At 48.4% G+C, this 11,466-nt stretch overlaps 1 long non-coding RNA gene across 1 annotated transcript; it reads left to right on the forward strand.

Annotated features, from left to right (window-relative positions):
- The first annotated feature begins 4,940 nt into the window (after positions 1–4,940).
- LOC109383683 (uncharacterized) lies at positions 4,941–5,841 on the forward strand. The gene is made up of 3 exons (XR_002124265.1): positions 4,941–5,083; positions 5,172–5,223; positions 5,735–5,841. It is a non-coding gene; the product is annotated as an uncharacterized LOC109383683 (long non-coding RNA).
- The last annotated feature ends 5,625 nt before the right edge of the window (positions 5,842–11,466 follow it).

The following is an 11,466-nucleotide window of genomic DNA, read 5'->3' on the forward strand; positions in this document are numbered from 1 at the left end:
GTCCATCAATCGAGTAACACATTGAAAATGGAAATCAGATTCATTTGCTGTGTTTTAGTCTTAGAGAGTTCCAGGTTTGTGTTGCTGCCCCGTATGCATTCAGGAACCAACTCGATAACAGTTTTATCCTTTTCTAAAGATTTAGATACCATTTACTAGCCATCGTTTCTAGATTTTCTTTTATTCCATTCTTGTTGAAAATCAGGTCAGGAGTGGTTCATGGCTAGTTTTTCAATACCTCCCTCACTCACCATCATTTCTCCGGAATTACCAGTATGAGCTCTGAGATGACGGCTGCTGGCTGTTTAAGCACCCTGATGCAATTCATCAGGGGCTGGCTGGGAAGAGCTCATTTGTAGCAGCTCAGGTAGCCATTTTTTCTCCCTGCTTCTACCTGGTGGCAATCCCTTCTTTGCATTTAATTCAACAAAAAATTCCTGAGCTCTTGCAGAGTGCTTGGCACCATGCTTTGTTTTAACCTTTCCAATTTGAAGACTGTCCTCTTTCCTGCAACAGGCAGAAACAAGATAAGAATTGAGCTTTTCTGCTTTTTCTCTCTTCTTAAGGGAGGACCTTGGGAATACTTGTTCGCCTTGATCTGAAGGTTGCTTTTTCCTTTGATGGACCGTCTTTTAGTGTTAAGTCTAAGACCTCTTTATCGCTAAGGTTTTCGCCTGTGTTTTTCTATAAATGTTGTAGTTTTACATTTTACAAAGTCCATGCTTCATTTTGAGTTCATTTTTGTATAAAATGTGAGACCGGTAGGGGTTCACTTTTTTTTGTTGTTGTTGTCTGTTGATGTCCAGTTGCTCTAGTGACATTGGTTGAAAAGGCCGTCTTTCCTTCGCTGGTTTGCTTTGACATGTTTGTCAAGAATCAGTTGGGCACATTTTGGGTCTGTTTCTGAGTACTCTGTTCTGTTCCATTCATCTATATATCTAATTTTCTGCCAATGCCACCCAATCTTGACTGCTGCAGACAGATAAAAAGTCTCAAGAAAAGGTAAAGTGACTCCTCTCATTTTATTCTTTTTCGAAATTGTTTTGGCTATTCTAGTTCCTTTACCTTTTCATTTAGATTTTAGAACAATCTTGTCTATAGCTACGAAAAATCTTGCTGGGATTCTAATGGGAATTGCACTAAGCTTGCATATCTATTTGGGAAGAATTGACATCTTTACTACACTGAGTCTCTCAATCCATGAAAATAATATGTCGCTCCATTTCTTTGGGTTTTCTTCCAGTTCTTTGATCAGCGTTGCGTGGTTTGCAGCAGACAAGTCTTACATATGTCTTGTTAGACTTACACCTAAGTATTTCTTTTTTTTGAATAGTTGTAAAGGGTATTGTTTTTTAATTTTGGTGTCCATATGTTTATTGCTGGTATATATATAAATATGATAGATTTTTGTATGTTTATCTTTGTCACTTATTAGTTCCAGGAGGTTTTTTTGGTTACTTTCTTGTTTTTTATTCCTTGGGCTTTTCTAAGCTTGTCAAGTGAAACATCAGGAGTGAAGTGGTTGGTGTGGGGAGGTGGGAGGGAGATGGACGCATGGCCAAAAGGTGAGCTTTTGGGTGGCACCCTTCCACTGGGTCTGGGGCGAGGCATGACCTTAGCTCTGCTGCCCAAGCCAAGTGCTGGAAAGGCTGTAAGGTGGTCTGGAGAAATAATTTGGTGCTCCAGGCTCCCACACTCAGCTGTTTGGTATTTGTACCTTTGCCTTAGTTTTCAGGCCAAAATGGTTGGTGGTAGTGGTAAGTGTGAGAGTGTGTGTGTGTGTGTGTGTGTGAGTGTGTGTGTGTGTGAATTCTAACCTTCTCTATGTTAAGAGGGAAAAAGATCTGTCTGACCTTGGCCAGGACAGAGAAGGGCCGAGTTCAGCTGAAGGCTTGTGTTGCCCCAGATCTGGAGGAGGTGGAAGGAGAGGGTCTGGGTCGATAGAGATGCAAAGTCACAAAACAAGGAGCATCAGAGTGTCTGAGGATGTTCATTTCTGCACCTGGAGGTTTCTCCTGCAGTGGCCCCGAATTGCTTTATGTGTGTGCTTGTATTTCCAAAGGGGGCTCTTTAAAGCCACAGCCCCAGGAGAGACCATGGCCATCTTCAGAACCCTCAGCTCCTGTCATATGGAGGCCACTCCTTATCTGATGGTTGAGCTGGTCCCAGCTGTAGAAATGGGGCAGAGATGAGGTTTGTGGCAGTGCCACAGCCACCCAGTTTTTCGTTCTTGGAAAAGTCTGAGAATTCCCATCGACCCCTGGGAAAATGCCTAAATTCCCCTTTAGTGTATCTGCAGGCCTCTAGTTAGAATAATTCTACTGATGAAGCTGATGGTAATTGACCACTAGGTGGCTGCTATCATGCTACAAACCTGCAAGGTATTATTAATTATCCTCATGCGATGGTTAATTTTACATGTTAAGTTGCCTAGGCCACAGGGTGCCCAGATAGTTGGTCAAACAGTCCCCTCCTCCTCCTCCGCCTCCTCCTCCTCCTTCTTCTTCTTCATTTTTTTTCCTGTGAGAATATTTCTAGATTGGATTAACAGTTAAATGAGTAGACTGAGTAAAGCAGATCGCCCTCCATAAGGTGGGTGGGCCTCATCTGATCAGTTGAAGGCCTGAATAGGACAAAAGGCTGATTTTCCCCAGAGGAAGAGAGAATTCTCCTACCTGACATCCTTCAACCTGGGACATTGGCTGTTCCTTGTTTTACACCAGCTTCCGGCCTTCAGACTCAAAGTGGGACATTGGCACTGCAGATTTTAGACTTTCCAGCTTTCATAATTGCATGAGGTAATTCCTTATAATAAATCTCTTTATATATATCCAATAGGATATATGTGTGTGTGTGTGTGTGTATATATATATGTATATATATACACATGTATGTATATATGCATGTATTTATGTGTATATACACATAGGATATATGTACAAATGCATATACACAACACATGTGTATGCACATGTAGGATATATGTATATATCCTGCTAGTTCTGTTTCTCTCGAGAATCCTCTCTAACGAACCCCAGTTTACAGATGAGAGAAATGAAGCTCGGAATGGTTTCATAACTTGCCCGAGTCCACCTAGATGGGCTGTGCTGTCTAGCTCCCAAGCTCTTGACTACTGAACCATAACATCCCCAGTTATAAGACTTTATGCTTTTGGGAAACAAAATTGAAACTTTAAAATGTTTTACCATAATCTGTGAATTCGTGCTCAGCCGTGGCTGTAGAACACACTGGTTCTGCCCTGAGATTTGTGGGTCCATCTATTTGGTGGAGTCTAAGTCACATAGGGAACCCCAACTGCAAGGGAGTCTGGGAAGTTATTGATTTCTGCAGCCTCAGAGCCACAGGGAGAGGCAGTGGAAAGGGCTGGAGTGGACGTGGAGAGAGGCAGGCCACGGGACCCAACGAGCCCTTCCCCAGGGGTGAGCACTGCAGCATTTTCGAGTTTGTTTAGATAGGTCAATCCTTCTAGATCTTTTCTGCACAATAATATAAATACAACAATTTCTATAATTTTCTGTACAATACTATATATACACATATGTGTGTGTCTCTATATGTCTAGCTTTAGTTTTAAAGCATACAAATATTACATAACTGAAACTTGCTTTTTTCATCTAAAAATACATCTTGGGGAGCTTTCCACGCCAGTTCATTCAGAGTCACCTTCTTGGTTTTAGCTGCTGCATAGCATCCCACAGGTGAGTGGGCCACGACTAACCATGCCAGGGTCGTGTTAATGCACATTGATTGCCCTTCTTTCTGCTACATGACAACAAGGCCACAGCGAATATCCCTGGATAGTACACATTGCATTCCAAAAAATCTGATGTGACCCAACATGAAATGTTCATTACTTTATGTGCCACGAAGGAAGAAAAAAATGCTATTCATTGCAAAACACATTTCAGAGATGTTAAAATGCAAAAAAATACATGCCCCTTAGCATGGATGAACTGGGTGTCTGCTCACGTTTGAGAGAATCTGTGGTGTCTTCACCATGGAGGTGCCAGGCTGAAGTATGAAGGCAAAGACGTGAAAGGAGAGGAGGGAAGGGCACGGGCAGTGCCAAGGCCCGGAGGCTGAAGGACAAGATTTAAATCATTGACAGACACTTGGAAGGTGGTGAGTGACCCCTATGCAGTTGCCTTGTGAGGTGGTGTCATTGTTACCTGGGGCTGCTGTAACTAATTAATACACACTGCAAGGCTTAAACTCACAGAAATGGGTCCTCTCACAGTCTGGAGACCAGAAGTCTGACATGAAGGTGTGGGGTGGGCTCCCGCTGGAGCTCTAGGGGGAGAATCCTCCCTGCCCCTTCCAGCTCCTGGGGGCCTCAGGCGTCCTTGTCTTGTGGCAGCACCACTCTCATATCTGCCTCCGTCTTTACACAGCTTCCTCTGTGTTTCGGAGTCTCAAATCTTCCCCTGATTTTCCTTGTAAAGACACTTGTCATTGGATTTAGGGGCCACCTGGCTAATCCAGGGTGATCTCAACTTAAGGTCCTTCATTTAATCACATCTGCAAAGACCCAGTTCCCGAATTAGGTGAGACCTAGCTGTGCAAGGTGCGAGCGTTCTGTAGGCAGGAGGGTGGGCAGGTTTGCTGCATCGGGGGACAGGGACAGGAAGCAGGACCCTCCCTCCTCTGGCACAAAGGCTCAGCTGGGCCTGGGCAGCCCCAGGGGGATGGCAAACACTCAGGGGCCCACCCAGGAGGGCTGTCAGCTGGGCAGGAGCAGGCTGCGTGTGGGTGGTGGGCAGTTCTTCAGACTCAAGATATTTTTAACTAAGACTTAAGTCCTGAGCAGGACACCAAGAAGGGCTGCATCGCCTCGCCATCTGTAATTGCTTCTGACCTCACGCATCCCCTCATCTCCGTGGGGTCGTGTTTATCTCATTCCTGTTAGCTGGCTGGAGGCTGGGTTGTCTCCCAACATCCCCAAATAGTTATTAAGTCTCTGTTTTGCAGCTGATGTAATAAAATACAGTCCCTGTCCACAGAAAGTCCCTGCCCCGGGGAGAGAAACGAATGCAGCATAGCTGCTTCATTCAAAGACGGCTAGGTAAGTGCTGTAACCAAGGCCGCGTGGGGGTGGCTGCTGGGGGCCAGGCCAGGCCCCTGCTGCATGTTGGCTCACCCCGTTTCTCTAGGTGAGGAGACACAGACTCCCTGAGGCAAAGCCCCTGCAGAGTCACACAGCTGGTAAGGGGCGGGCCGGGGTTCCACACACGATCCCAGATCCACAGTCTTGCTCTTTCTGGAACCATGTGCTGCTCGTGAATGAGGGAGGGGTGACGTTGTTGGGGGTGACACCTGAGCAAGGTGAAAGGACCGGAGCAGGATGGGCTGTCCTCTGACAAGGCACAGCCAGCAGCATATGCCAAGGCCCAGGGGTTGGAGAGCATCAACCAGTTTTAGTATGGTTAGAACATTCTAGAAATGGGGTAGGGTGGGGGTTGCATGGCAGGCAGGGCCGGATCACGAAGGGGCCTCCTGAGCCATGTCCTGGAACCTGGCCTTTGTCCTGAGCCATGGAAGGGCCCTAACCCAGGGTGCGAGGAGATGGCCTCCTCCTGAGGGGTTGGGGTGTCCCTGGAACATGGTGGGCCCACAGAGTCTGTCCCCACTTGCCTGCCCAGCCTCCCTCTAGAGGATGCTGAATCCCACTCTCACCTCCCTCCTTCTCCTTCCACACTGCCACCGCCGTGCCCAGGCCCCCGGCCGTGACAAGTCCCAGTCACCCACACTGCTTCTTAGAGCTCCAGCAGGAATGGCGGCCAAGAGGGCGAAGACGATAGGGCAGTGCAGACGTGCAGGGGCGGGCGCTGATGACTGGTAATGACCGTGACACCTGCCCCAACACGCGGCGCAGGCCCCCGCCACACACGGGATGCTCAGGCAGTGCTCAGGTAAGGAAGCAGAGGTCTGCGGGCTCAGCCTCAGCTACAGGAGGCAGAAAATGTCACAGCCTTTTTCCCACCGAAGTGGGGAGCAGGGCCAGGAGCGGTCGGGGAACATCAGGGCCAGACTGTCTTCCCGGATGTGGGATAAGGCAGCCTGTCTCTGGCCTCTCTGCGCCCCTCTTGCCTCCTTGGGGGCCGAGGCTGTTCCGGAGCCTGGCATGGGAACCCCCATTCCTCTTGAGGGGGGCTCAAGTCATCTTAGAACCTGAGTTTCCTCCTGCTGGTTGGTGCTAACCATGCAATTCATATCCTGCCTGGGAGAAGGACCAGACCCAAGCTGAGCCAGGCGGACAAGGCAGCCCCTCCTCTGGGCACCCCGCACCCCCTCAAGGAGAAATTCCCCAGTAATCAGGTAATCACCATCAGTGACGCCCCCCCACACACACACAGCACTAAGAACACAGACCCCCAGCCCTGGCTGCTCTGCGCCTCTGCTCAGCCAGCACGTTGCCATGGTGACGAGCCCCCGTGAGCGTCTCCATCACAATGCCAGCGTTTTCCCCGGGTTCTGCCTTAACACAGCCCTGGGTGGGAAAGAAACCCTCAGGTCCCCATGCTGAGGCGATTAAAGAGCAAGGACAGGAGCTGGGGATGGGAGCGAAGGACAGAAAGGGTCTGAGATGAGAGCATCCCATGGCTGCGTCTTGGCAAGTCAGATACGGACGCTGCCCTGATAGGAGAAGAAGGCCTTCCCTCTGGCTCGCCTGCTTTGTCCAGGCACGAGCTAGTCCACCTGGACCATCCTTGAGATGAGGGGTTGTGGTGAGTCACAGAAGGCTGAGGTGCCAAGAGGGGCGGCAGAGCCGGCCCACCCACTCCGGCCCTCTTCCAAGCAGGGCAGGTCCCTGAATAGAAGCCAGGGCCTCAGACACTTAAAGGAGCTGGATCTGACGGCCACGAGGGATGAAAGGGGACCCACTTCCTAACCCCTAGCAATGCTTTTTGGAGCCTCAGTTCTCTTGGACGCATCATTGCAATGGTTGGTTAGTCTTGTGTGTCAGCTTGGCCAGGCTGGAGTACCCGGTTATCTAATCAAACGTTAATCTAGGTGCAGCTGGGGAGGTATTTTGTCGCTGTGGTTCACACGTACAATCCGATGACTTTAAGTATAAAAAGGCCTCCCTCAAAAATGAGGTGGGCCGCACCCTATCCGTTGAAGGCCCTAAGAGCAAAAACCATTTTCCTGGGGAAGAAATTCTCCCTCAAGACTGCAGCAGCAGCTCCTGTCTGCAGCCTGGCAGGCCTGCCCTGCAGATTTCAGATGTGCCAGCCCCACTGCCACCTGAGCCAGCTTCTTAAAATAAATCTTTCTCTCTGGAGAACCCTGGCTGACACTCCAATCCTGTCCAAGCAGCAGTCGGCTCTCCCCCCTCCCACCCCCTGTCTCTCCCTCCCTCTGTCTCTCTTTCCCTCTCTCTCTCTCTCTCTCTCCTCCCTCCACCCCATCTTTCTCTCCCTCCCCTCACCACCACCAGGACTCTCCACAACCAACACAACAAGCCCACAAATAAGAATCCCCCCTCCCCCCCCCACCCCCACTGGTTCAGCTTCTCTCTCCTCCTCCTTCTGACCTGCCCCTGGGGGCCGGAGCCAGGCTGGGGAGCTCTCCTGGAGGCGGGTTGCGGATAGAGGCTGAGAGAAAGCTCTGTCTCTGTGGCTGCGAGGGCCGGAAGGTGGGGCGTGCGGGGCGTGCTGGGGGCCATGCATGTGCTCCTCACAGAAGGCTTTACTTGGAGGTTGGATTCTGCAGCCAAGTAGAAGTTGAATGTGCTGCTTCCGGCAGGCCCTCAGTCTGGGCTGGGGCCCAAAGCCGAGGGGGACACGTGCCTTGAGGGAACCCTGGCAGCGGCTCAGCGCTGGATGGATGGGCTGCCCCCCCCCTCCCCTGCAGCCTGTGCTCCTCCTGCCACGCCCTGCTCCCCTGCCCAGCCCAGCCGTGGAGGCAGCACACGCTGCGCAGTGAGAACCACAAAAACAAAATGCACGAAGGCTGTCCCCTGATTCTGTCCTACCCCGGGGACACTGAAAGGCTTAGAGGAGGAGGTCGCACTGGGCATGAGCCTCGGAGGGTGGCCGGTGGGGTGGGGGCAGCTGGAGAAAAGGCCAGAAGAGTTGCTTGAGCAGCATCAGGACAGCCCTACAGCTGGGGGGGGGGGCGGGGGCGGCTGCCCTTGTGCAGGATGTTGGAGGAGGAACAGGGCAGAGGGGAGACATGGCTTCCGACTGGGCCAGGTCAAGCTGTTCTGCCAAGGGGCCCCAGGGGAGAAATACAGCGGGGGGGAGGGGTCACCCCCGAAGAGGTGAAAGCTGCCTGGGGAGCAAGACACAAACCAACTGATACCCGAAATGGACAGAGGGGTTTTCTACTTAGAAGACGCTGGTTGTAAAGCAAAGAATCATCTTGTAATTAGACTAACCATGACCAAGCCAAGGATCCAGGAAATAAACAGTGCAGGGTTGAGCCCCAGCTCAGAAACGTGTCAGCAGTGTGTTCAAGGCCAAGCCCTTTCACGTCCTGGGGGCCCCCTCCCCATCTTGTATATCACAGAGACAAGATCCTTTGCCCCTTTGACTAAAAAAATTGTTTCTGGAACGCATTTCCTTCCATCCGCAGCCTGGCAATCTCTCGCTCTCTAATAATAGACTTAATTATTTAAATTTAATTTGTTAGAGGGTTGATGTTTAATTTGAAAAGCCTAATGAATTATTAATATTTAATAAATAATAAAATTTAATATCTGTTAACTTGGGTTTAAATATATAAACTATTTAATTTCTTAATTCAGTGCCTATTTAAAAAAAATAAAACAGGAATTACTCCTCGGAACCATCGGACCCCCTGTTCTCCGGCGGTGAATGGAGCGCGTGTGGGCATCCTTGTGTCCCCAGGGCCGGCTGAACGTACGGAAGGAAGAATCAGGAGGAGGTTGGGTGGCCACCCCTTCGCCTCCCCCAGGCCCAGGAGGTGCTGCGGCTGGGAGACAGTTACTGTTTAGCTGGGAAGCATCACCAATTAATACATTCTAAGTGGCCCCATTGCCCGCTGGGCCTCCCTCTTGGTGTAGCCGCTGCAGAGTGGGCAGCCTCGTCCCAGGCCAGCCAAGAAAGGAGGCTGTTTCAAGAATGAGGCTTCTAGGGAGATCAAGCTGCATGCAAACAGCTGCACGGCGCTTTTATTTTTTAAGATTTTTATTAAAAATATAGCTAACATACAATATTATATTAGTTCCACGGGTACACCATAGTTATTCAACATTTGTATACCTAAAGACGTGATCACCATGATAAGTCCAGCAACCATCTGATACTGTACCACACTATAGTCCCTCTGCTGTGTATTACATCCCCATGATGTATTTGTTTTATACCAGGAAATTTGAACTTCTTATTCCCCTTCTCCCTTCCCCCCTTTTAAAATTTTCAATTACAAGTGACATTCAATATTAGTTTATATTAATTTCAGGTGTACAACATAGTAGTTAGACATTAATATAATTTAAGAAGTGATACCCCCGACTAATCTAGTATCCACATGCCACTATGCAGTTATTACCATATTATTATTATTATTATTAGCTGAGCCATCCTGCTACCTGTTGGCAGCTCAGCGGCAGCTCAGCTCAGGCCGGGAATTGAACCGGCAACCCTATTGCTCAGAGCTCGCACTCTTAAGCGAGCTCTTAACCAACTGAGCCATTCGGCCGGCCCCACTATATTATTGAATATATTCCCTGTGCTTTACTTTACATCCCCATGACTATTTTGTAACTGCCAATTTATACTTCTTAATCCTTTCCCCTTTTTCACCCAGCTCCCCAACTCCTTTCCCATATATTGCCCCAACAAATTTTGCACCCATCTGCACTATACATAGTTATTACAATATCATTGACTATATGATATCATATAAGCAAAATCACATTGCATCTGTTTTTCTCTGTCTGACACTCCACTCAGCACAACACCCTCCAGGTCCATCCATGCCACCACAGATGGCAAGAACCCGTTCCCAACCATGGATGAGCAATATTCCACTGTATATATGTGCCACCTACTCTTTATCCATTCATCCATCGACAGACACCCAGGCTGCCTCCACATCTTGGTCATTGTAAACAATGCTGCAATGAACATATGGATGCATATGTCCCCTTGAAATAGCGTTTTGGGTTTCTTCAGATAAACACCCTGAAGTGAGATTACTGGGTCCTTCTTTGTCTCTTGTTATAGCCTTTGTTTTAAAGTCTATTTTGTCTGGTATAACTATTGCTAACCCAGCTTTTTGTTTGTCTGTTCCCATTTTCATGAAATAACTTTTTCCATCCTTTACTTTCTGTCTCTGTGTGTCTTTTTATCTTAAGTGAGTCTCTTGGAGGCAGTATATGTAAGGGTTTCTGTTGAGAAATCAGCTGACAGTCTTATGGGGGCTCCCTTGTAAATTACTAGTTGCCTTTCCCTTGCTGCTTTTAGGATTCTCTCTTTGTCTTTAACCTTTGCCATTTTAATTATAATGTATCTTGTGGGTCTGTTTGGGTTCATCTTGTTTGGGACTCTGCGCTTCCTGAACTTGTATGTCTATTTCCTTTGCCAGGTTAGGAAAGTTTTCAGTCATTATTTCTTCAAATATGTTCTAAATTTCTTGCTTTCTCTCTTCTCCTTCTGGTACCCCTATGACATGAATGTTGTTAAGCTTGATGTTGTCCCAGAGGCCTCTTAAACTGTTCTCATTTTTTTTGGATTTTTTTTTTCTTTTTGGTGCTTTGAGTGTTTTCTGCTACCTTGTCTTCCAAACAGCTGATTCAATCCTCTGCTTCATCTAGTCTGCTAGTGATTCCTTCTAGTGCATTCTTCATTTCAGTTATTGTATTCTTCACTTCTGACTGGTTCTTTTTTATGGTTTCTATGGGTTTTTTTTTATGCTTGCTGTCTTTTGTTGAAGTTCTCACTAAGTTCCTTGAGCATCCTTATACCCAGTGTTTTGAACTCTGTCTCTGGTAGGCTGCTTGCCTCCGTTTCATTTAGTTCTTTCTCTGGAATTTTCTCCTGTTCTTTCATTTGGGATGTATTTCTCTCTTTCCTCATTTAGGCTGCCTCTCTGTGTTTGTTTCTAGTATTAGGTATGTCTGCTATGTCTCCTAGTCTTGCTGGGTGGCCTTATGTAGTAGGTTCCCTGTGGTCTCCCTGGTCACCTGCTTTGGGTGCTCCAGGAGTGTCCCTTGTGTAGGTTGTGTGTACTCTCCTGTTATAGTTGAGACTTGATTGCTATTGGCACATCACTGGGTGAGATTGACCTTCAGGCTGACTGGCTGAGGGGTTTGGCCACATCCACAGCTTACGGGCTGCTGTGTAGGAGCCTTACCCCACTGAGTGGGATTTGCCCCAGTGGGCTCTGGTGCCTGTTGAGATTGCCCTTTGTGTGGGCCATTTGTGGGGCTAATTGGGTGGTGCTCTGCTGTGGTCTGAAGCCAAACTCCAAGTATGT

Source organism: Hipposideros armiger, unplaced genomic scaffold (genome assembly GCF_001890085.2).
Source record: "Hipposideros armiger isolate ML-2016 unplaced genomic scaffold, ASM189008v1 scaffold_87, whole genome shotgun sequence".
In the NCBI taxonomy this organism is placed as follows: domain Eukaryota; kingdom Metazoa; phylum Chordata; class Mammalia; order Chiroptera; family Hipposideridae; genus Hipposideros; species Hipposideros armiger.